The sequence below is a fragment of the Delphinapterus leucas genome, chromosome 12, assembly GCF_059928025.1.
Source record: "Delphinapterus leucas isolate spDelLeu-1000000601 "Yukka" chromosome 12, BTC_Dleu_Yukka2, whole genome shotgun sequence".
Taxonomy (NCBI): Eukaryota; Metazoa; Chordata; class Mammalia; order Artiodactyla; family Monodontidae; genus Delphinapterus; species Delphinapterus leucas.
The window spans coordinates 67,932,050-67,959,515 of record NC_143140.1 but is presented as its reverse complement, the minus strand read 5'-3'; positions in this window follow the sequence as shown (position 1 = coordinate 67,959,515).

Below are 27,466 nucleotides of genomic sequence, written 5' to 3'. Positions count from 1 at the left end.
GAATTTAATAGGAATCTATTTGCTATTTTTATTTATTAAATTAATTTATTATTTATTTATTTTGGCTTGTTGGGTCTTCCTTGCTGCGTGCAGGCTTTCTCTATTTACAGTGAGCAGGGGCTACTCTTTGTTGCGGTGCGCGGGCTTCTCATTGCAGTGGCTCCTCTTGTTGTGGAGCACCGGCTCTAGGCATGCGGGCTTCTGTAGTTGTGGCACGCAGGCTCAGTAGTTGTGGCACACAGGCTTAATTGCTCTGCAGCATGTGGAATCTTCTTGGACCACGGCTCGAACCTGTGTCCCCTGCACTGGCAGGCGGATTCTTAACCACTGTGCCACCAGGAAGTCCTATTTGCTATTTTTAAAAGGACTTCTGAAGGTTCAGTGAGACTTATGGAGCAGGGGGCTATGGATGTCGCTCTAGATCTAGACTCAGAGAGGTCCAGTACCAACTCTGCCATTGAATAGCTTATGTATCCAAATCAAATACTACCACATTATTTCTGTGGGTACCAGTCTCTCATATGTAAAGTGGAGATAATAAAACCACCTACTATATTTTGTGTGTGTGTTAAACAATACTTCCAAGGTACTTAGAATGGTGCCTGCACTTTATATTATTATATCTATGTTTAGGATACTAGGGAACCATGAAAAGTATGTTGTAGAAATAATATCCATTGACATGGGGAAACGTTTGTTATAAAATAGTATACACAGCATGAGTCTATTTTTTATAAGCTATATGTATGTATATATATATTCATTGACAATGGAAGCATATAATATAATGTGAATAGTGGTTATCTCTGAGTGATAGAATTATGTGATATTCGCTATTTCATTGTGTTTTTCCATATTTTCCAAATTTTACCAAATGAACCTGATTGATTTTATAATCAGGAAAAAAAATCACTAGAAATACAACCAGTATTTTTTTTTTAATGGTTTTAAGTAGGAAAGATGAAATCAAGTAGAAAAGAGCCTTTCCATTCTGACAGTCAAGGTCAAAAGAAAACTGGCCAGGTCACAGAGGAGTTAAAAATCTTCAGCTCAGGGCTTCCCTGGTGGCACAGTGGTTGAGAGTCCGCCTGCCGATGCAGGGGACACGGGTTTGTGCCCCGGTCCAGGAAGATCCCACATGCCGTGGAGTGGCTGGGCCCGTGAGCCATGGCCGCTGAGCCTGCACGTCCGGAGCCTGTGCTCCGCAACGGGAGAGGCCACAACAGTGAGAGGCCCGCGTACCACAAAAAAAAAAAAAAAAAAATTTCTGTGCCACTGAGACTCTTTGCTATCTGGCAAGGGCAAACTCAAACTTCCTGGCATAGGTGGCATAAGTGAATGAAGGTGGTCAGTTAGGGACAGAGTCCTGGTGAATCCATGACTCATCTGAGCAGGACAGCATCCAGCCACCCTCCCACATGGGAATGTCACCCAGGGCTGCCAGATTTCCCAGATGCCAGAAATCTAGATTTTTATATGAAATCTCCCATATCAACAAATCCAATTTGGGGTTGTTGTTTAAACACTGTGAAAGCCAAACCAAACAAATCTATGGACCAGATGCAGCTGGTTGAGAGGAGACAGGGAAGAATGCGTGATTTTTTTTGCATTTCATTTAAAGTGACTCTGCCTTGAAAATAAAATTTCACTTCTAGCCGGTTGAAATCAATCAGAGTTGAGTGTAAAGCTTACCAGTGCCTGACATAGTCTGTGCTTGGCGACGGCTTCCCTTTTAAACTGAAATGTGAGCCATAATGTCGAGTCTTGTTCAAGATAGTCAGCCTCTATCCATATAAACTTATGTGCATGGTCAAATGCAACCAGAATCATCTGAAAAGTCTGGTTCCTCTGTCTGCATCCACTGATAGAGTATTGTTTTTCCTGGCCTTCTTTTCAGAAAATAGCTGCCATGTAACATAAGGAATCAAGAGGGCTGGGTGAGAGCACATCTGGTTCTGACCAAAGTCTGTGTGAGCAGTGTGGCATCTCTTCTGATTCTGATGGTGCAGCAGCTTCTCAAGTTTGGCAGGTGATGTAAAAGTGTCTAGATATTTAGGCTTAGAAAGCCGAAAAGAAAGCTATGAAACTTGCCCAAGCTGACCAGCATGTGGGAAGAAGAAAATTAGTGGATGTGTCAGCAGTACATTCTATATCATCTTTAACCAACAGTATCCTGCAAATCAAATGACTACACCTATAAGATTATACTCTTGGTGCCCAAAGCACTATTTTTATTGCTTTCATTTTTGTGTTTTTTCCCCATTTTTATCTTTATTTTTCAGGTGGGAAAACATTCACCCCGATATCTGAAATAATGACTTCATGTATTACACACCTTGGAATTCTCCTTGCAATTTGTCAATGGAATGGATGAGTGAATACATTATCTTAAATCACAGAGGCTAGAACAATGACCTCTTTTACTCTGTCATGTACAAGGCAACAAATCACAGGTGCCCATTTACTACACATAACAATGAATGAATAGCAGTGAATGAATAACAATGAATAAACAAGAGGCTTAGAAGCTCCTTCTGATCACTAATGGGCACTGTAATAGTTCCAGTGTAATGATTATCATAAAGGTATTAACAGTGGTATTATGAGAATATAGGAGGATTTGATCCAGTCAGGGATATCAGTGAAGTCTTTCTTGGGGAAGAGATAAAGGATATATAGGGCTGTTCATTAGGAAAGAAGGGCAGAAGGAATATTCTGGGCCAAGTGTCAGCAAATTATAGTCCATGGACCCCATTCAGCTCATCCCATATTTTTATAAATATAAATTTGATCGGATGACAGACACACCCACTCATTTATATAGTGTCCATGGCTGCTTTAGAGCTAAGATGGCAGATTCAAGTGGTTGGGAGAGAAATCATATAATTCGCAAAGTCTAAAATTTTGATTATCATGGACCTTCACAGAAAACGTTTTATTGACCTATATTCTAGGCAGAAGGAATAAGATATTCAAAAGCCCTGTGGCCAGAGAGAGGATTAGTAGGAACAACTGAGAGAAGGCCTATGAGATCAAAGTGGGGAGAGTAAGGTAAGAGGTGGTAAGCATATGGTGAGAGATGAAGCTAGAGAGGTAGGCGAGCCCAAATCTACTCAATAGAGTCTCGAGGGCCACATTAAACAGTTTGGGCTTTTTCTTGGAAGCAATCTGAAGCCATTGGAATATCTTAGGCATGAGGGGGACAGGGAGAGGATGACAGAGTTGACACAATTAGTTCATATTGGAAGACCATTGAAGCCACACTATGACAAATGGACTGAAGGAAGGCAAAGTGGAGGCAAAATACAACACTTAAGAGACTCTTGAAAGAGACCAATGTTTTTCTGGGGGTAGGCAAACCACCACAAAACTCCAAAATTTCAGTGACTTATCATAACTAAGGAGAATTCCATGCTGAAAATTCATTCAGTTTCTGTTGATACAATAGTTTGTATGTGGAGATAAAATCTAATCTCATTTGGTGGAAGAAAATGAGCACAATTAAAATATTAACATTCCTCAAATCCAGACTAGTTTAATTAATACATAGTAAACAAGAGTGTGTAAAGAAGCATAGAAATTTAGCTTAAATCTGCATGAAGAAAATGACTACCTATGCTTTAAAATTATTGGTCTTATGATTCTTGAAATACAAAAAACAAACAAAAAAAAACAGGAGGGGAAAGAGAAGAAAGAGTAGAAGGAGGAGGAGGTGGAGGAGGTGGAGGAGGAGGAGGAGGAGGAGGAGGTGGAGGAGGTGAAGGAGGAGGAGGAGGAGGAGGAGAAGGAGGAGGAGGAGGAGAAAGAGGTGGAGGAGGAGGAGGAGGAGAAGGAGGTGGAGGAGAAGGAGGAGGTGGAGGAGGAGGAGGAGGAGGAGGTGGAGGAGGAGGAAGAGGAGGAGGAAAAGGAGGAGGAGGAGGAGGAGAAGGAGGAGGAGGAGGAGGAGGAAGAGGAGGAGGAGGAGGGGGTGGAGGAAGAGGAGGGGGAGGAGGAGGAGGAGAAGGAGGAGGAGGAGAAGGAGGAGGAGGAGGAGAAGGAGGAGGAGGAGAAGGAGGAGGAGGAGGAGGAGAAGGAGGTGGAGGAGGAGAAGGAGGAGGAGGAGAAGGAGGAGGAGGAGGAGGAGGAGGAGGAGGAGGAGGAGAAGGAGGAGGAGGAGGAGAAGGAGGTGAAGGAGGAGAAGGAGGAGGAGGAGAAGGAGGAGAAGGAGGAGGAGGAGGAGGAGGAGGAGAAGGAGGAGGAGGAGGAGAAGGAGGTGGAGGAGGAAGAGGAGAAGGAGGAGGAGGAGGAGGAGGAGGAAAAGGAGGAGGAGGAAAAGGAGGAGGAGGAGGAGGAGGTGGAGAAGAAGAAGTAGAAGAAGAATGAGGCTCCTGTTGCAAAGTATGGAAATATGCAAATGAGAGTCAGGAGAAAACTTCATCTACAGTAATCCTAATTTGCACTTCTGTGCCTGTTGCACATTTAGAAGACAATTACCTTGGTTTTCACATTTTCTGGTGATCAGTGCTATCCTGACTTAGTTGTCCTGGGAACATCTGTGTCTGTTGCGCAACACTGATAAACTTGAGCTTGGAGCTGTTAGCCTTGTACCTCTCTCTACGAATAATACGGAACACATAAATGCTTAAAACAACGCAACCAGAAACCTGATCTTGCCGGTCCTCCTTGGTATCAAATTCATTTATCAGTCCACCAAGGTCACTGACCTCAATTCCCCACAGCCTAGCTACTAAAATGATTAATTGATCCATTTTCTTATTTCATTCAATTTGAAGGAGAAAAAAAGTGAAAATATTTTCAATAAATTGACCTGTAAGCAATTGTATTTAGCTTGCTGCATCTTCTAAAAATGTATTAATGGTAATGAGAAGCATCAGTACATGCTCCAACAGAGATAAGAGTGAACAAAGAAACAGTACCTTTTATTACATATCTTCGTCACATTAATTAACTTGTTATCCCAGGTTTAGTCCTCTCTATACAATTCTCCAGACTATTCTAACCTCAAATTCATAGGTATATGAATTGAAAGAATACACTGGGAGATATGGAGATCTAATTGGATTTCTATAGGGGAAATAAATATGTAAGAAATTTTTAAAATGTATTTATTTTTATAGTGATTAATGGAGAACCCTAATGTTGAGTAAAACAGTTTCCCTCCAAACTTCAGGGCAAAAGTTGTCCATTAGAAGTTTCATGAAAATTGTATTGCCTTCTTCATGGAATGATAAGCACAGAGAAAATAATAAAAGCATATGCACAAGTTAATTTATTCTCATTGTAATGACCAAATAATCAAAGGATCAATTCATTCTAAACACCTGGACAATATCATGTAGTATTTTTAATATGATACTCGGTAGTGTACTGGTCAATAGTTAACAAATGGTTAGGTGGTGGGAGTCCTGATTTGTAGAGTGTGTTGGTATATACGGGGTAAATATACCCACCATGACTGATGTCAAGCTTTCAATATAAAGTCACTGAACAGGGAGTAAGGAAGAAATGTATTGTAATGCATCATTGTATAGTATTTTCTCCATACAGGATCTGTCAGATTTAGCAAATAAAAAGCCAGAATGTCCAATTAAATCTGAATTTCAGGTAAACAACACATAATTCTTTTTTTTTTTTTTAAGATTTTTTTTTTTTTTGATGTGGACCATTTTTAAAGTCTTTATTGAATTTGTTACAATATCGTTTCTGTTTTATGTTTTTGGGCAGTGAGACATGTGGCAACCTTGCTTCCCGATCAGGGATCGAACCTGTACCCCCTGCATTGGAAGAAGTCTTAACCACTGGACCACCAAGGAAGTCTCCATAATTCTTTTAATATAAGTATTTCCATGTGATATTTGGGACATACTTATACTAAGAGAGTATTCATCATTTATCTAAAACTCAGATTTAACTGGGCATCCTGGATTTTATCTGGCAATCCTAATATAGATACCATAGACATAATCTCAAGGGCATAGGTAAAATATAATTCATTTTGAGTATTTATTACCTTTCTTGTGAAAATAATTTAAATTTTAAGTTTATATAATTTGATTTTTAATAATGACTGTGTTTGACAACTGGCTCAAAAATTCCTAAAAATTTAACCATTGGCTTTTGCAAGTCAGTGCTAGCACACCTCTGATTTTTTTTTTTTTTTTTTTTTTTGCGTTACGCGGGCCTCTCACTGTTGTGGCCTCTCCTGTTGCAGAGCACAGGCTCCGGATGCGCAGGCTCAGCGGCCATGGCTCACTGGCGTAGCCGCTCCGCGGCATGTGGGACCTTCCCGGCCCGGGGCACGAACCCGTGTCCCGTGCATCGGCAGGCGGACTCTCAACCACTGCGCCACCAGGGAAGCCCACAGCTCTGATTTTATATTTAAGTATAATAGCTCTACATAAGAGAGTTAGATTTTGAAAATGCAACGATGGTACAAATCTTAAAGTGTGTCTTTATTACTCATAATATTACTGTGATTTTAAAACAGTTTATAAACATGGCTTCATTCACTTTCAGTTGAAGTAAATTTCAGTGGAATTGAACTCTCCCAACCCCCATGCCACCCCTTAACTCCCACTCCTGGAAAAATCTCTGTAGCAAGGAAAAATACATTTTTAGACTTCTTCCTTTCCCCTTTTAGGGATTTGTGTGGTAACCAGCCCTCTTTAGAATTGGGTGATTTTAATGAAAAAGCTCTAACTTCAAAGCTTCTGCCACTTTTCTGTGGGCTGAAGAATGGAGAACTAGAGTAGGAGGTCCTTTTGTCCTTGTGTTTGAGCACTTTGATCAGATATGGGTAATGCAGAGATAAGCCTGGAATTTTGTTTGGGGTAAAGGTGAAAAATCTGCACCAATTCACAAACAAAGTAATGGGATTAGGAGTGTGCAGGCCTGCAGATAAGGAGAAAACACGATTAAGATGCGCTCTAGAGAACTGGGTACTGAGAAGGCCAAAACAACAATTTACCTAATTTTTTAAACTAATAAAATATAAAATAAGATATAGAATAAAATAAAATAAATAGAGCAGGTGTCCCTCACTTGAGCCAAACATTACACTCAAAGGATTTTCTCTTTTGGACATTTAGGGCATTTCTATTTCATGGTAGAAACTTGTATTGTGAATTATCACCATATATATAGTAGACTAAGTTTTATTTTATGTTTTCTTCGAGTGAAGATCCCCCAGTACACATTCTGTTTCATATTATAAATTTATGTATGATCTAGTTTAATTCTCAGTCAATGTTTGCCCTATATGTTGACTTCAGTTATCCTGGGAGAACATAAAAGTATATACGAAATGTAGCATTAAAAATAGTAGTTTGTATTTTATATCAGAGCCTGTACCTGACAAAGAAATCTGCAAGAAAAATAGCAAAGTTAGATATCAATACCGGTTCTGTAATCTAGTTCCTTTTCTTAATTTTCTCATATCTTTTTTATTTATTTATTTATTTATTTGGCTGCACCAGGTCTGAGTTGCAGCATGCGGGCTCCTTAGTTGCAGCACATGGGTTCCTTTGTTGTGGCATGTGAACTCTTAGTTGTGGCATGCATGTGGGATTTAGTTCCCTGACCAGGGATTGAACCTGGGTCCCCTGTGTTGGGAGCATGGAGTCTTATCTACTGTGCCACCAAGGAAGTCCCTCTCATTTCTAATATTAGAAAATTGTATCACAAATAGGAAGTTATTAAACATATTTGAAGTCTTTTCTATTAATTTGAATAGTAACTCAGTAAAGTATTCCTATAGGTTCATCATAGTTGTTTATGAACTTTATTTAGTTACCAAACTGAGTTTTGACTATACCAGAAATCTGTTATATTACTGGTAGTAATTGAGCTAGACATAATTAAACTATTTCACTAGCATAATAGGTATTAAAATTTTCTTCTAACCATCTGATTGGACCGGTATTGATTAGCTCAAAGGTGCATTCTAGAATTATCTTCAAAGGTTGCATTATTTGTCAAACTCTGTTATCTATGACACTAAATGATTAAAATCAATCCTTCTAGGTTTTACTTTTGTAAAATGAAATTGAATTTATTTCCATTTTTCTCAGTGAAATTGAAATAAGATGTACAAAAAACAGAAAGAGATGGTAAATTTGTCCCAAATAGAAATGTAAAACTAATTCAGAACTTTAAATAAAATGTTTCATAGATAGAATGGAAGAAATAAAATGGTAAAAATACAAGTGAAAGTGAAAAGAAGTGATTATATCTAGGACTTTGTCTCATTGGTACACAATACAGTATTATTATTGGGTTTTTAAGATTCATTTATTTACTTATTTTTTGGCTGCATTAGGTCTTCTTTGCTGTGCACGGGCTCTCTCTAGTTGTGGCGAGTGAGGGCTACTTTTCGTTGTGATGTGCAGTCTTCTCATTGCAGTGGCTTCTCTTGTTGCGGAGCATGGGCTCTAGGCATGTGGGCTTCAGTAGTTGTGGCTCAGGGGCTCTAGAGCACAGGCTCAGTAGTTGTGGCACATGGGTTTAGTTGCTCTGTGGCATATGGGATCTTTCTGCTCTCATTAATTTTTACTTACACCTACTAAAGAGGTTGTAGCATTTCTGATCACACAATAATGAAAAAGTCACCAAGTGATAACTAAGGATCCCAAGTTCACCAACCAGGTGCAAGACTTTGGCAAATCACTTTGCCTCTCTGGGTCTCAGTTGTCTCCCCTGGAGAATGGAAGATTGGACCATATATTCCCTAAGCATTCTTTCTAAAATTATAAAAGTCTGAACTCAAACATCGAAATAGAAAAGCAGATCCTTTAAATGACTCAGCAGCTTTTATGCAGTTAGAACGGTGAATGATAAGACTTCAGCAGCCCTTTTTTAGTTTCATTTTATTAGATAAAAGTCTCATTATTTTTTTCTTCAATCAAAACTTGGTAAGAATTCAGAATATTAAAAAAAAAGAATTCAGAATATTAATAAATGTTAATATAATGGAGTTGTTAGTGGAAAAAGTTCTATATTTTGAAGAAACATATCACAGGTTCCATTTTAACATCAGAGTGATAGATTCGTTGCTTAGTCACAAATGGCAGAAATTAAATCCTTTTTCAGTTTAATTTTAAAATAATATATCAACTAACTTTTCTGAGGGAGCCTGGATCAAGATTGAAAATAGAAGGACATGGAGCTCTTCCCACAAATAAAACAATACATCAACCTAAAACAGTACAAGGGGCCATGTAGTTTTTCAAAATTACTTCAGGGAGTATACTAGAAAACACTGTAAAGACTGCTGTTCTAAACAGACTTATCTTGCTTAGTGCTTTATTCCTAATCCTAAGCATAATGCTAGAAACATAGTAAATCCTCAATAAATCATGCAGAGAAGTCCTGAGGAACAAAGGAGACATTGAAGAAATCTCCCAGGGACTAAATCTTTATTATTCTTTGCCACCTATTTTACAAGCTACCCCTTTGTACTACAAAAGATAGTAGCCATTTTGCTATTCTTTGAGTCTCTTTGGTTTGAGACAATACACTATCCCACAATTTCTTTCACCAACCCCACTTTAGACAGACACCAAGGAGGAAGAGGGCTTTTTTTTTTTTAACACTTTTATTGGAGTATAATTGCTTTACAATGGTGTGTTAGTTTCTGCTTTATAACAAAGTGAATCAGCTATACATATACATGTATCCTCATATCTCCTCCCTCTTGCGTCTCCTTCCCACCCTCCCTATCCCAGAGGGGTTTTGACTAAGCATATCATCCAGTCCTAGTCATGGTGTCCTCAAAGCTGTGTGGCCAAGTCATGAAGGTTTAGAGATGTAGAGCTCAGTCTATTTTTCCTCCAGCTGAAGGAAGAGAATACAAAAATCGAGCTCTGCAGGATAGACTAAAATCCTGGGTAAATGCAATGTAGTTAGGAAAATAGTTCTCTTCTTCCTTGTGAATTTACATGGATGTATTCCAATGGTCCATAAATTCCAGAGAAATCTTTTAATATTGGTGTGTTTATACAATTATAATCTAAAAAGTATATATTGTCAGATTTTCTTCTACAGTGAATTAGCAACTGAAATTAATTTTCAAGAAATAAGATGTTTGTTTCTTAAGCCAGTAGTTTTCCTGCTGTAAATTCTCTAGAATTAAAAAAAAAAATTTTAATGCTTTAAACATGCTATGTTACTTAAGTCTAGGTAAGAAAAAAAGTCAATTCACTGGAGAACATCTTTAAAAAATTAATTTATTTGATGCAGTGCATCCTTAGTCACAAGAGTGGTACAATCATAAAAAAAAAAGGAAAATGTTTTCCCAACAGTTCCACTTTTAAGAATTTGTCCAGGAGAAAAAAGTCATATAACTATATGAAAATGTATGTGCAAGGATATATACTGTAAAAAAAAAAAAAAAAGGGGGGGGGGAACTCAACAACAGAGTATTGGATATATACGTTAGAGAACTTTTATACATGGTATAATATGCAACTATTTAAAATAAGGTAGAACTATATTGATATTAAAATATGTTAAAGTAAATAAACAAATTGCAGAAAAGTGTATATAATATAGCTCTGTTTTTGTTAATAAATAAATATACATGCAAACACAGAAGTTCATGTGTAGAGATAAACTTGAAAGAACAATACTAAACTATCAATTATGTTTACATTTGGGTAGTGGAATTTGTAGTAAGCCCAGGAGAAAACAACTTTTATAAGTTCCTACATATAAATTTTTACTAAGAGCAAGTACTATTCTTATAAACTTAGAAAACCCACAATCACTCACCAAAAACATAATGAAGTTAAAAATTAATTATTGGAAAGAAAGGGTATATTTATTTTTCTTTGTAGATTATTTTAACTAGAAAAACCCAAAGGATTGATTGGAAACTGTTATAATTAATAAAAAGAATTTAATAAAGTGATTGTTTTAAAGATTACATATTCCTTGGGACTTCCCTGGTGATCCAGTGGGTAAGACTCCATGCTTCCAGTGCAGGAGCCCAGGTTCAATCTCTGGTTGGGGAACTAGATTCTGCATGCATGCCACAACTAAGAAGTCCACATGCCACAACTAAGATCTGGCACAGCATAAATAAATAAATAATAAATACATTTTAAAAAAAGATTACATATTCCTCTAAAAGAGCTTATCAATATTCCAACCATAACCAACTAAAAAGTCTAATGGATAAAACATACATGAACAAGATTAACATTTCTGACTTCCTTTTTCCACTGTCTATTCCATGATTTTTTTGTTGTTGTTGTTTTGTTTTTGTTTTTATTTTTTGTACCCATCCAGAACCTCATCCAGGTTTCTTTACCCAGTGGAATGATCCAAATTTCATTCCTGAAGCTTCTGAACCCTCTGTGATTCTGACTGGTTTGGATGCTGTAATTTTCCATCAACTTTACTTTTGGACGTGAAAGTACTAAAAGGCAGCCAGAGAATCCCCTTGCTTCCACATATAGGCCTCCAATAGTTTGTCATCAACTCAATTTCCTCTTGGTAGTTAGGATGAATCATCCTAGCCAGTAGCCTAATCCCCTTCTTTTTCTCTTGGTTCAGTGGCATGGGGATTCCAAATTGGCCAGGTGGCAGTCTCACCTTCCTACTCAGCAGAAGTATTGTTGTATTCTCAGTGGAGTATTCCTCCCTTGAGAAGTAAGACCTCCAAACCAGCAGACCTCAGAAGTAGAGGGACAGGAAGCAAGAATTCTGCAAGTAGGTTATAAGCTGAGAAACAGTAACTTAAAAACTGGCACAAGTGTTAAATGAACAAGCAGAATAAAAAATATATACATCTTAAGTCATATACTAGAGAAAAAAAATTTACAACCATGAAATGAGATCAGGCTATTATAAAAAAGGACTATTCAAAGAATACTCAGAGGACTTCCCTGGTGGCGCAGTGGTTGAGAGTCCATCTGCTGATGCAGGGGACATGGGTTCGTGCCCTGGTCCAGGAGGATCCCACATGCCGCAGAGCGGCTGGGCCCATGAGCCATGGCTGCTGAGCCTGCGCGTCCGGAGCCTGTGCTCTGCAACGGGAGAGGCCGCAACAGTGAGAGGCCCACGTACCGCAAAAATATAAAAAAATAAAATAATAAAATAAAACAAATACTCAGGAAAAAGATCTTAGAAATTAAAATATAATATCAGAATTTTAAAAATTTAATACAAGAGGATGAAAATAAAGCTATGGGAATGTTACAGAAATTTTAAAATAAATTAAAAGATAGAAAATAAAAGAGAAAAGATATGAAAATTAGAGAACCAATCCAAAAAGTTCATCTTCCAATTGATTTCAGAATAAGAGAGAAAAATAAACAAAGTAAAATATTTAACAAAAATATTAAGAAAATTTTCCAGAATTAAAGAATGTGAGTTTCTTAATAAAAATGCCCCACTGAATGCCTATAATGATAGATTGAAAATAGAACCACATTAATGTTCATTGTTACTGATTATAGTACATTTGGAACAAAGAAAATATCCTACAAGTTTCCAGAGGGAGAGAAAAAAAGCCAAATACAAAAGATCAGGTAAAAGGATTCCACTAGCAACACTGGAAGTTAAAAGGAACTGTAAGATGAATAAGGTCTGGGGATCTAATGTATAACATGGTGACTATAGTTGATAACACTGTATTGTATAACTGAAATTTGCTAAGAGAGTAGAACTTAAATGTTCTCACTGGGAAAAAAGGTAAATATGTGAGGAGATGGATATGTTAATTAACTCAATGGGGGAGAATCCTTTCATAGTGTACACATATATCAAAACATCACATTGTACACTTTAAATACCTTATAATTTTGTTTGTCAATTGTATCTCAATAAGGCTGAAGAAAAAGTAAATCTCTGCCCAATCTCTCAACCACTTATCCTTATATGAAAATAAATTCAAGAAACACTGTATCGAACCTGTTGGAAATGCTTCTTAACACCAATGTAAAATAGTTAGCTAGTGGGAAGCAACAGCACAGCACAGGGAAATCAGCCCCATGCTTTGATGACCGAGAGGGGTGGGATCGGGAGGGTGGGAGGGAGGCTCAAAAGGGAGGGGATATGGGGATATATGTATGTATATGGCTGATTCACTTTGTTGTACAACAGAAACTAACACAGCATTGTTAAGCAATTATACTCCAATAAAGATCTATTAAAAAAAAAAAACTACAATGAGATACATTTCACACTCGAAATGAAAATCAAAACTACAATGAAGTATCAACTCATGCCAATCAGAATGGCCATTATCAAAAAATCTAGAAACAATAAATGATGGAAAGGGTGTGGTGAAAAAGGAACCCTCCTGCACTGTTGGTGGGAATATAAATTGATACGGCCACTATGGAAAACAGTATGGATGTTCCTTAAAAAACTAAAAATAGAACTACCATACGACCCAGCAATCCCACTACTGGGCATATACCCTGAGAAAACCATAATTCAAAAAGAGTCATGTACCACAATGTTCATTGCAGCACTATTTACAATAGCCAGGCCATGGAACCAATGTAAATGTCCATCGACAGATGAATGGATAAAGAAGACATGGCACACATATACAATGGAATATTACTCAGCCATAAAAAGAAATGAAATTGAGTTATTTGTAATGAGGTGGATGGACCTAGAGTCTGTCATACAGAGTGAAGCAAGTCAGAAAGAGAAAAACAAATTCCGTATGCTAACAGTATTTGTTTAGATAAGGAATCTAAAAAAAAGGTACTGATGAACCTAGTTGCAGGGCAGGAATAAAGACGTAGACATAGAGAATGGACTTGAGGACACGGGGTGGGAGGGGGAAGCTGGGGCCAAGTGAGAGTAGCATCAACATATATACACTACCAAATGTAAAATAGATAGCTAGTGGGAAGCAGCCGCATAGCACAGGGAGATCATCTCAGGGCTTTGTGATGACCTAGAGGGGTGGGATAGGGATGATGGGAGAGAGGCTCAGAGGGGGGGGAATGTGGGGACATATGTATGCATATGGCTGATTCACTTTGGTGTACAGCAGAAACTAACACAGTATTGTGAAGCAATTATACTCCAATAAAAATCTATTAAAAAAAAAAACAGCAGGAACTGGAGAAACACTTTCAGAAGAGTGAAGGAAAATTAGTTCACTCCAGAATTACATACCCAGCCAAACTATCAGTTAGGTGTGAGGATAAAACAGATATTTTCAGTCATGTAAGGTTTCAAAATTTATCTTGCATGCACCTACTTCTGGAAACTTCTGGTAATTGTGTTTCACCAAACCAAGGAACTAAATCAACAAAAAAAGAAATGGGATCCAGTAAAAAAGATAGAGGTGATAAGAATCCCCAGGATTGTGGTATAGGGCAGGGGTCCCCAACCCCTGGGCCGTGGACTGGTACCGGTCCACGGCCCATTAGGAACCAGGCCACACAGCAGAAGGTGAGCAGTGGCTGAGCAAGCAAACTTCATCTGCCGCTCCCCATTGCTCCTCATCGCTCGCATTACCACCTGAACCATCCCCCCTCTCCCTGTCTGTGGAAAAATTGCCTTCCGCGAAATCAGTCCCTGGTGCCAGAAAGGTTGGGAACTGCTGGTATAGGGAGATCTCAGGATGACAGCTAAAACAGTAAGTGGAAATGGTAACCAATCTATATTGTAACAGTTAAGAATACTCCAGGGCTTCCCTGGTGGCGCAGTGGTTGAGAGTCCACCTGCTGATGCAGGGGACATGGATTCGTGCCCTGGTCCAGGAAGATCCCACATGCCGCGGAGCTGCTGGGCCCGTGAGCCACGGCCGTTGAGCCTGCGCGTCCGGAGCCTGTGCTCCGCAACGGGAGAGGCCACAACAGTGAGAGGCCCGCGTACCGCAAAAAAAAAAAAAAAAGAATACTCCAGAAGAGGCTCTTTCATTAAAATAAAATTGATAGATTACCTGAATCATTTGAGAGATTTTAACAACAGAGAATTTGTGGTTGAATTAATAAGTACATAATAAATTAAGCAAATAAAAAATAACATACTTATTAACTTGGAGGGAATAGAAAGTAGTATCAGAAAGGAAAAGCAATAATACTCCAAAAACTATAATTTTCAAAAGATAAAACTATACATAGCACATTTAAAAAGTATTGAGAAGATACAATAATAAAGCAGTTTAGTATATAAGGAAAAAATGATTAATTTAGATTTTTACATCTGATAAAAAAGGCAAATGGTAGAGTATCATTCCAAAAAATACTTCTCTTTCAAATCGTTAAACCAGTGAGCACCAGGCCTATTACCATAACTAATCCCTGATCAAAATGAGAAAGATCACAAATGGAACCCCTAGAGGGTATATCAGTCAGGACCTCAACAGGAAGCATGTGGCATACTCCACAAGGGTTTAGTGAAGGGATTGTTTATGAGGTAAGGCCACTGTGGGAAAACCAGAAAGAAGCGTGAGGGGGCCCCTGTGTTAGGAATAGCAGGTGTTACAAACCAAAGTTATAAAGACACAAAAGGAGGGAGCTGAACACAGTAGAATCGAGTATGCGAAGGATAACCTTTTTTTTTTTTCAATTAAAATTTTTTTAAAAAAAATATTGAAGTATAGTTGATTTACCATGTTGTGTTAATTTCTGCTGTACAGCAAAGTGATTCAGTTATACATATATACATTCTTTTCCATTATGGTTTATCACAGACTATTGAATATAGTTCCCTGTGCTATACAGTAGAACCTTGTTGTTTATCCATCCCATATATAATAGTTAGCATCTGCTAATCCCAAACTCTGAATCCTTCCCTCCCTGACCTCCCCTCTCCCTTGGCAACCACAAGTCTGTTCTCTATGTCCATGAGTCTGTTTCGGTTTCATAGATATGTTCATTTCTGTTGTATTTTACATGGAAAGGATCACCTTGAGAGGAGCTGTGACTTTTGACCTTTGGTGGAGATTATGCAACCAGCTCAAGGCAACTCTGCAGAGACGAAGTGGGTAAATACAGGACCTCTCCTCACTCCTGCTCTCTGACCTCCTACAGGGACTCCCCATTGGAGAAACCCAACTGGAAACCAGAAGAAAAGTGACCCTGTTAAAATAATCTGCACAGGTCTGACTCTGTGGCAGAGAACTTAGTGCAAAGAGTTGAAGAGCAAGGTGGAAGGGTGGAAATGGACGATATCTGGCACAGTGAACATGGCATGCACTCATCCATATAATTTCTTTTTTTTAATATAAATTTTTGGCTGTGTTGGGTCTTTGTTGCTGCGCACAGGCTTTCTCTAATTGCGGTGAGCGGGGGCTACTCTTCGTTGTGGTGCGCAGGCTTCTCATTGTGGTGGCTTCTCGTGTTGCAGAGCATGGGCTCTAGGCACATGGACTTCAGTGGTTGTGGCACGCGGGCTCAGTAGTTGTGGCTCGCAGGTTCTAGAGCACAGGCTCAGCAGTTGTGGCACACGGGCTTAGTTGAGCCGCGGCATGTGGTATCTTCCCAGACCAGGGCTCAAACCCAGGTCCCCTGCATTGCCAGGCGGATTCTCAACCACTGCACCACCAGGGAAGCCCCAGATAATTTCTTATATCCCAATTTTTACTGCTAATTACCACATTAAGAAAATACCTAAAAAATAAAAAGAAAAGAAAAGAACTTATACTTTAGAAAATTTCCATTTTATTTTAGTTTGCTTCAACATGATAAGGCTGAATAATAATAATAAATCAAATTTTCTCAACAAACACTTTGGTAAAGCATCCTTTGGGCACATTCTTATCCATTTAAAAATCAAGAAAAATATTTATGAAGATAATTAATTCATTGTGTTTTGGATGTGACTATAGGCAGGGAGGATAAAGTAGCATAGGGAAGGACCATGGACAAAGAAAGTTTTGGAAATGCCTTTGAAGGGCCAGTATTACTATCATTTGCAGAAGGGGTGGTTATTTGATTTGGTTTTGCAACTGGATTGAAAGGATGGAAGCAACACTCAGCCTATGGGGTAGGTAATGAGTACATCATAACCTGCAATGGAACATATTTGCCACTTCCTGATTCTGAAACACAATGGGAATCCCATCCTAGCTTTGAAAATATATCTTCACCCAGAAGTAGGTTACCATAAAGAAGATATCCTTCAGCAAGTACTTATCGATCACACACTCAGTGCCAGGAACCATTCTGGGGGCTATTGGTACTACAGTCTATAAGGCAAACATTGTCCCCACCATGATGAAAGCTTTGTTCAGACAAATCATGTGCAGAAGTCCATTATATTTACATAAAAGATAGAAGATGAATAAAGATAAGAGTAGAGATGCTCTAGCTTAATTAGGTGTAGGGAGCCTGGATCCCTCTCTGCTTCCCCATTTCTTCTGTTCTTTGGAACACAGTACATTGGTACGAAACCACTGTCCTTACAAACTTCACACCGTATTACCATCTCAGGGTTAGGGGATAGCAGTGTCTACTGAAAGGATTAAGTTTCAGTAAATCCCAGAAAGATGTTTGCCAATCATTCTTGTTTTAAACTTTTAGAGAATTATTTATATTATTAAGTTTTTGAATAGTCTAGCTTTATCATCCATTCATCCATTCAATACACGAGGGCCTTCTCTGCCTAAAACACTGAGGATAGTATGTGAAGAGTTCTTGCCAGGAAGATAGGCTTTTAACACTTAATTACACAATCAATTATTTAATTACGATTGTGTTGAGTGCTATGAAGAGAAAGTACAGGATACTTTGAAAGTGTGGTGCTGTGAAGATTTCCTTGAGGAAGTGACATTCATACAGATCACTGGTTGATTACTAGGAATTAATTCATCCAGGGATTGCAAGTTCAAATTCCTTCTGGGTGGCAGACAGGTAACACCAATGTGTGCATCTGACTGAAAGAAATACGAGGGCCTTAGGCAGACTGGAGTATGTCTACTGGCCTTAAGGCATTCAAATTCAAGCTTTAAAAATCTCTGGGCTGAAAAAAAAAAAAAAAAAAATCTCTGGGCTGGCCAAACAAAAGAGGTCTGCCTCCAAAGAAGGCCTCTTCACTCTTCTCAGGCACCGAGGCACTTAGCTGGCAGTTGGGAAGCAGGGGGCCGCTAGCCGCCCGGACCAGGGAAGCCACTGGCCAGGATGCTAAGTGTGCTGCACTGCCTGGTGCAACTCTTGTTTTTTTTTTTTAAATCACAGTTTTATTCTTTTCCTTTTCAATAAATTTATTTATTTTATTTATTTATTTTTGGATACATTGGGTCTTCGTTGCTACGCAGGGGCTTTTCTCTAGTTGCAGAGAGCGGGGGGTACTCTTCGCTGTGGTTTGCGGACTTCTCATTGCCGTGGCTTCTCTTGTTGCAGAGCATGGGCTCTAGGGCCGCAGGCTTCAGTAGTTGTGGCTCACGGGCTTCAGTAGTTGTGGCTTGCGGGCTTCAGTAGTTGTGGCTCACGGGCTCTAGAGCGCAGGCTCAGTAGTTGTGGTGCATGGGCTTAGTTGCTCAGAGGCATGTGGGATCTTCCTGGACCAGGGCTGGAACCCGTGTCCCCGGCATTGGCAGGTGGATTCTTAACCACTGCGCCACCAGAGGTCTGGCATGCTGTTTCGGCTCTCTGATTCAGGCAGGAGGAAGACAGGAGCAATGGCCCTGAGGCAGGAGGAGCCGTCTGTTTTGATGAGCCAGAAGACAGCAAACCTGATGGATGAAGGAGAGAGTTGGTCCAACCGGCAGGTGACAGGAGAAGAGCCATATCACTCAAGGCCCCATCGGCAGGAGAGGGCATCCCAAGTATCCTTGGATGCACTAAAGGGTTTTAAGCAGAGAAGTGAATTAATTAGACATAGTTTTAAAAGCTCACTGTGGGGAATTCCCTGGTGGACCAGTGGTTAGGGCTCTGTGCTTTCACTGCCTAGGGCCCGGGTAGGGGAACTAAGATCCTGCAAAAACTAAGATCCTGCAAGCCGAGCTACTCAGCCAAAAAAAAAGGAAAAGAAAAAAAATGTGGTAAAAAGCTCACGGGACAACAACATAGGAAAGGACTGGAAGCAGCAGTTAGGAAGCTGTTGTGGTGGTTCCCTGTCTCCCCCTTAGCTTTGCATCCACGTCATGTAAATAACTGTGCTTGTCTTCACGCAGTCTGACGCCTGTATTCCTCACTATAGATGACCAGGTTGGATGCTTCCTTCTTAGTTCCCAGTCTGACAAAGAAATCACAGATGTCTGTGCCCTGGAGTGGAATCTTCTATTTGCTGGCTAATATGGCCTTTGGTTCACTTACTGAAACCAAGATGGGTAAGACAGTCAAGCCTCAAGAAATTCACATGACTGGGGAGAGAGATCCTTAAGCCAATGAACATTAAGTACGGTGGTACCAGCAATGCTAATATAAATCTGAAGTATTATGAAAGCATGAGCACATGTAGCTAACCTGCCAGGGGTGAGGCTTCACTTGCAAATCTAAATACTGTTGCTGGATTGATCATTTGGTTTAGGATTCTAAAAACAATTCTTCTTTCTAGATGATCTCATGTAGACTTTGTCAATTAACAGATATAAATGTATACGATTATTTGACTTGGTGTGTAAATAACTTGCATAGGTCGTGGGTCCATTCTCTTGGTGACGCCGTTCTTGGTTCTTGAAGAGACAAGAAAAAGGCAAATGCTGTGAGTCAGCAAGTCTCCATCATGTTTATTTAAAGCTGAAAACTTGAAGTTGGGAAAAAAGTTGAGTAAGGCAGACACATTTGCTTCCTCTTCTTTTTTTAATTTTTGCGGTACGCGGGCCTCTCACTGTTGCAGCCTCTCCTGTTGCAGAGCACAGGCTCCGGACGCGCAGGCCCAGCGGCCATGGCTCAAGGGCCCAGCCGCTCCGGGGCATGTGGCATCTTCCCGGACCGGCGCACGAACCTGCGTCCCCTGCATTGGCAGGCGGACTCCCAACCACTGCACCACCAGAGAAGCCCTGTTTCCTCTTTTAAAAAATGGAAATGACAAGCTCTTGCAACTTCATACTCAGCCTGACATGATGTATTTGTGTTTTTATTGCTATTGTATAAGACAAATTGGGTGAGCCTTCTGATGTTAAAATTAACTCATTTTTTTCAATTTATTTATTCACTGGTATACTTAGGCTCAAAATTCATTTCTTGCGTCTTTTTCTCCCCTTACAACTTTGTGTAAAACATGTTCAAGTGACATTAAGGCTACGAACAAAACACTGAGATTAAACGTCATTTCCTCAGTGAAAATTACCTTCTTTGACATGGTAATCTTTCGTTTTTATGATGTCTCTAAGTATAGATTCAAAACTCTCTAGGCTTGTATTAAGATTTTATTGTATAGGGCTTTCCTGGTGGTGCAGTGGTTAAGAATCCCCTGCCAATGCAGGGGACACGGGTTCCCTGTTCTGGGAAGATCCCACATGCCGCCGAGCAACTAAGCCTGTGTGCCACAACTACTGAAGCCTGCGCGCCTAGAGCCCATGCTCCGCAACAAGAGAAGCCACTGCAATGGGAAGCCTGCACACCACAACAAAGAGTAGCCCCCACTCGCCGCAACTAGAGAAAGCCTGCACACAGCAATGAAGACCCAACGCAGCCAAAATAAATAAATAAATATTTTTTTAAAAGTACTTCCTTATTAAAAAAAAAAAAGATTTTATTGTATAGCTATTTTGTCCTTGGATGACTGACACAAAATCTTGTGGTGGTGGAAATCAACTTTTATGCTGAGACCATTTATTTCTGCTCATGATCAAGGGAAAGGCTGTATGTTACAATCTCTAGGAAGGAGGGATATTTCCAGTGCTCTGAATAGGGAACAGAAGACATGGAAGTTTCTTTAACACAAGGACTTGCACCCATGTTCCCATGAATAATAGTGCAGTACAGCTGCTGGATGGCAGATCAGTCCAGAAGTTTGCCATACAGGGTTGGTATCACCATGCCGACTGATTCATTTTCAGAATGTTGCTCCAATGTCTCAGACACAAGCCCAAACATCTCCTAAGCTGCTTTTTCCCTCCAAGTGACCAAACTAAAGGAAAATAAAATGACAAGTTGTCATCAGCTCATTTTTTAGCCTGATTTATACCATCCTTAGCAACCAGAGTACCTATATTAGGGCACATTGCAATGGTTGTCGTAACTTTGAAGAAACCAAATCTCTGAGCTTTTCAAGAAATGTGTGTCAATAGTTTGATGGTTAAAAGCATTAAAACCTAAAACTGAGAAGCAAAATACATCATCTCTCACTATCACCTTTTTGAGTCAGAGAGTTGACAGTGTATAGAGTTAAAATGGTAATAATAACTAGACACTACTTTGTTCCATGTGTTAAGACTTCTAAACATATTTCATTTAATTTGCAACCATAAACGATAATATAAGGGCACTAAGTTTTTGGGTTTTTTTTTTTTTTTTTAATTTATTTTATTTTTTTATTTTTGGCTGAGCTGAGTCTTCGTTTCTCTGCAAGGGCTTTCTCTAGTTGCGGCAAGCAGGGGCTACTCTTCATTGCGGTGCGCGGGCCTCTCATTATCGCGGCTTCTCCTGTTGCGGAGCACAGGCTCCAGACGCGCAGGCTCAGTAGTTGTGGCTCACGGGCCTAGTTGCTCCGCGGCATGTGGGGCCTTCCCAGGCCAGGGCTCAAACCCGTGTCCCCTGCATTGGCAGGCAGATTCTCAACCACTGCGCCACCAGATAAGCCCCCTGGCAGGAGCTCTTTAGACCCAACCAAGTTGTCAATTACTTGCCGCGCAGTCTTAATTTGGATGTTTGGTGGTTGTGTGGGTGGATCTTTTCAAGTCCAAAGAGATAGAGCAATAGGAGAATGAGAAAGACTGAGGGGGGAAAGCCTTGGCCTCAGTGCGCTTCTTCACGGCCAGAGAACTCGTCTCTGCCAGATCCTGCAGGCGACGTCAGCTGCCACTTAACGGGCTACTTGAATCTACATGGCTCAGGGTAAGTCCCAGCCACCCTTCAGAGGGGAGCCATAGCCCAATAGGCGGATCGAGATTATGGCCTTTGAGACCCCGCATTGGGTGCCAGAAAAGATGTTGCAGGAAAGAGAGGGGGGTGCGAGAGGATGGTTACATCCCAAATCATGTCTGAGTCCCTGGGATGGCCGCCAAGTGTGGGTTCTTGGCTTTGTGCAGGCAAGAATTCAAGAGCAAGACATAGTAAAGTGAAAGAAGGTTTATTCAGGGAGATACATGCTCCATAGACAGAGTGTGGGCCATCTTGCAAGGCAAGAGGCTGGGGACTACGTTTTGATGTTAAGCATGTTTTTGCTTCACTGATGCTAAAAGCTATTATTAATTCTTTAGTTTAGCACAGTGTCTATAATATAGGAAGCATTCAATGTATTCATTTATTCAAACAAGTATTCATGAATGATTGCCTTGGAAGTGTCTTTCAACTGATAGTTCTTCTGATATGGCTATTTAAAAGTCTCTAAAGCAAAAAGCAAATTTGGAGAAGCACTATAGCAAGATGAACGTTCCCCTTCCTGCTCTTAGAGGCTTACACATTTATATGACATTAGGAAAGTAAATCATGGGAGGCAGCTGTGGTGCAGTGGAAAGAACCAGAAACACTAGCTTTGAATGCCCCACCTACCTCCCGCTCTAGAGTCCTAGCCAGCAGCTGATTTAGACACAGGAGAGTGGGACAAGAGCATGTCCTCCTCCCCCCAGGAAGACGTAGACAGTTGCTAGGGTCACATTCCAGTGGACTGAGGTTGAGGGCAGAGTTGCAGACCCAGATGGTCATGTGGGTGTCTGTGCAGATGTGACTCAGGACAGCCAGGTGTTCGGAGCTCACCACAGACACACCAGGTGCAAGCTGGGGAGGGCCAAGGCTGCCAGGGTATTCCGTGCTCTGGAAAGACTTAGATCCATTTCTCTCTGAACCTGGGCAGCTAAACTGGTAAAGTTCAAACTCCTTAGCTTGACACCAAAGTGCTCTCAGGATCTCACTCTAGCAGAACTTACTGCTCACCACCTTCAGACGTGTGCTCTCTGTCACAACCGAACAGCTAATCTATGGCTCCGGAAAATGCCCAGTATTTTCCTAGGGCTGTGCCTAGCCCCCGCTATTCCTACTACCTGGGGCACCCCATCTCTACCCACTCCCCAGGACTTGTCCGAATCTTCCTCACCTCCTTCAGAACCCAGCGCCAAAAGCATCCCCTCCAGAGGACACTCCCTGACCCTCCCCTTCACTCCGGACCCAAGTCAGACATTAACTGATTGTCTTCAGAAAGCTCACGACACTTTGTATTTCACATTTGCCTCTTGCTACTTTGACTTATTTGTATCTGTGGCTTAATCTCCTTTACTAAAATCCTCGGGAGAGGATTTACGTCTTGAACATTTTCGTACTCACCCCAGTAACTGGGCTCGGTGCTTTAAATGAAGCCATTACCCAATAAACACCTATTGAGTTGATTGCTGTCTATATTGCTGCCTTGCCTGTTATGCTGAGTGAATAAATAATCATAATTTAATGCTTCATTATAGGGACACAATTTATTGGAGAAGAATAACAAAAGTGGAGAAAGCAGACCATTACTACGAAGTATAAATGGTGACGTGTGTATTTAAATTGATACAAAAATATGTCCCCAAATAATATTGCTCTTAGTGAAAGGTAACAATATATCTATTTATTATTAACTACACAGCACAGATTTTCTGACAATCTCAAAGGAATACGAGGAATGAGGGGACCAGAGGGCTTGAAGACAGTAGTTTCAGACTTCCCCCGGGAGTGAGCGTGCTGAGAAGCAAGAAAGGCTGATTCCCTCCTGCAGTGGGATTGTGTCATTATTATCTATCTTATCATGAAATGCATTGTTTTGTGACTTCAGTCATTCCTGCTTTACTGAGAGCAAATGAGTGAGAGATTATGAGGAGGACTGCTGCCTACTTCATCCTCTCCTGGGGCCTCCACCAGCCACAATGGGGACTCTCCCTTCCTGCTGAGGCATTAGCTTACCAGCTCAGGCTGCTCTGACACGCTTCCTTCTTTCAAGGGGAACACTAAGGCCAAGGGATGTTCCAGTGCAGGTCAGGAGGAATTCACCATGTCATCAACCTAGCTAATCACGAGCTCTAACTAGTTGGTTCCATTTATCTGTTTTTTGTGGTTGGGATAAAGTATCTTGTTGGACTGCAAGACTGGTTTTCATTCTGGAAATGAACATTTAGTTCTCATCTCTTGTGCTGTCAAAGTTCCCATGGCTTTTGCCCTCGGGAGTGATGCGTGCCCTTGAGAGGCTGTATCCTGCTGCACAGGTAATGCTGGCTCCCATAGCTACCAAAACTCCCAGAGGCTGAGAATGTGGAGCCTTCACACTGAAGCTAGAGAGAGACCAGGGCAGCTCTAGAACTTTTCAAGTCCCTTCAGGAGCTTACATTCTATGACTCAACCAACACAGCAGTGAAAGAGATTGTCTTTGGAAGGACCTGTGTCAGTTGGCCCTGGCTGACTGTGACGACCTTGAAGGAGAGGTGAACAGACCTTCCTTACTTTAAGTTAGGAAAACTTTGCCTTCTGAGTAAAGGCCAGGGATTCAAAGTATAAATGGAAACACAGGCAATTTAAATGAGATGATCTAAAGTATAAGTTTAACTGAATTAGGTAAATCAAATCATGTACTTTCATTCTAAAACTCTATTTCCATTCAATCCAATTACTTTCCTCTATGACTTTGGCTTTAAATGGATATCAGAAATGATTACTTTGGGTTCCTGCTCTCCCACTCCTGCCCCCTCAGCTTTCATGGTAAAGGTGCAGTGGTTAAGTGATTGCAGCGGATAAATGCAAGTGTCTCCCGTTCAACACAGGGGCAGACACTAGCTCTCATGAAAGTTATTAACCTTGCTTATGAATGGACATAAACATATGTGGCAAGATGGAAGTTTCACAGCTTCAACTGGCTCTGTGGACATAGATTTGCTCTAGACTAAAGTCCCAAATCAGTCAAGTGTAAGCTAACTGCAAAAACATCACAGTTGTTACATGTATTGGGCTTTATAGAGATAAAATTTACAGAGATTAAATTCTCTCAAGATTTGAGGTTAGAGATTTTATGAAGCACCTGGAAGCTTTGAAAAATACGATGCTCAGGCCCTACCTTACATAGAATCAAACTCTCTCCCATGATGTGGCCTGGGTGTTGTAATTCCTCAAAACTCCCTAAATGGCTCTAATAAGCGGTGAGAGTTGAACCTGATACAGTTCAAGCTGTAGCACAAAATGCAGACTGAAGAGGTGTTATGTGCATAAAACAGAAAAAATAACAATTTTTTATTAACAGACTAGCAGAATTAAGAGAACTATCTCCTAATTAACTAAACTGACCTCTATCCTAGGCACTTCAGATAAATTCCTAAATGTCCAAGTTCCCAAATGGCCATGTTGGGGACAAAAAGAGAGCTAAGCATTTAATTTGTGCAGACTATGTGATGTAGTACCGTAGAGCAAAGGGACTTCTCAAGGTCACTTTTCTGAAGATAGCTTGGACTGAAAGACAGGAAAGCCTGGCAGGAAAGGTGGGGTGGGGACTATCGACTCAAGGTGGTACCAGTAGCAGAGCTGCCCTGCTCCCTCATCACACACAGGAGGGGTGGGGCTTTCTGGGCCCGCATTTCGTGAAAGTTCTTCACTAGTTCACAGGGAAGAAATGGGCCTTTCCTTAGCCCTGCAGGAGTAAATTCTCTAAAGAGCTTAGTGAGGCCTTTTACACCAAGAAGACGTTATTCCTTTATCCAGCATCCTCCTTCCATTGTCTGCAGTGTCCAACTAACCAGCAGGAATTAGAACACTTTATTGACATGACCAAGGCCGTCCCTTCACCTGGGATGACTCCACTTTTGGAAGCTCCCCTGTGTCCAGCTTGGTTATGGTCCTTGATGAGAGCTTCATCGGCTTCCAGGAAAGGATTGAATCACACCCATAGGATTGAGCTGAACAGTTACTGTTATTTTTTATTTCCAGGGAACTGTTTTTTAAAGTTAATCTTATTGCCACAACTATAAAACCGATGTTGAGAAATGATAGGATATCTGAAAGTTAACTAAAGTTAGTGATGTGCGTGTAACATCTCATATTAGGACATTTTCCTGAGTAACTCAAACTTTACTACGTAGTCCTGCCAGATGGGAAATGGGCCCTATTCCTGCGCAAGGTCCAGAAGACGGTGGTTCTCAGACTCTAAGACACATTATAATCATGTGTTGGATTTGAATTTGCCTTTGAAAGCCACACTCCAGATGCCTCTAATGTAGTAGACGGTCCTCAGACCCCAAATGTGGGAGATGAGTACAGGGACCCTGTTTGTGTCTGTGCGTGTGTGTGTGTGTGTTTTTAATAAATTTTTATTTAACATATTTTATCTTTATTTACGTTTTTGGCTGCGTTGGGTCTTCGTGGCTGCGTGCAGGCTTTCTCTAGTTGCGGCGAGCGGGGGCTACTCTTCGTTGTGGTGCGCGGGCTTCTCATTGTGCTGGCTTCTCTTGTTGCAGAGCACAGGCTCTAGGTGTGCAGACTTCAGTAGTTGCGGCGCTGGGCTCAGTAGTTGTGGCTTGTGGGCTCTAGAGCACAGGCTCAACAGTTGTGGTGCACGGGCTTAGTTGCTCTGCAGCTTGTGGGATCTTCCCAGACCAGGGATCGAACCTGTGTCCCCTGTATCGGTAGGCGGATTCTTAACCACCGTACCACCAGGGAACTCCCTGTTTGTGCGTTTTGAACACAGGACAATGACCACAGTATCAGTTACCTCTGACAATGGTCTCCTGAAAACGAATAGGATTCTCTTAGTCAGGGCCTTATTATTCATGTTAACAATGTGAATGTGTTTCTGAGGCATTACAGCCCAGAGTAAGCCTCTAAAGAAAATAGTAAGAAAACCATTATCTTTAACTGAGGGATACCCATGAGGCCCTTTCATCACCACTGTAAATTCCTTTCTCTATGTTCCAGCTCCTTGCCTTCCCCCAAACAAGGATTCTACGTCAACCTCCTGGGTTATATGACAGGGAGGTGTAGCAATATTTTGTGCTGTTACCATTTGGATCTCTAACTGTTTCATTAGCTTACATATGGGTCACAAGCATATTGGTTAGACATTTTGTAATTTGCATTTTAAAAACATGTCTACACATAAACCAGTTTAACTTACTGGAGATTATTATTTTTACTATTGTTATTATCATGATTTACTTTATTTTTTTTATAGTAGTTAGCTATTAACCCCCTTTTTCTCCCTTTTTTTTTTTTTTAAACCCCACATTTGCTTATTTATTTATTTTTCGCTGTGTTGGGTCTTCGTTTCTGTGCGAGGGCTTTCTCTAGTTGTGGCAAGCGGGGGCCACTCTTCATCGCATTGCACAGGCCTCTCACTATCACGGCCTCTCTTGTTGCAGAGCACAGGCTCCAGACGCGCAGCTCAGTAGTTGTGGCTCACGGGCCTAGTTGCTCCGCGGCATCCTCCCAGACCAGGGCTCGAA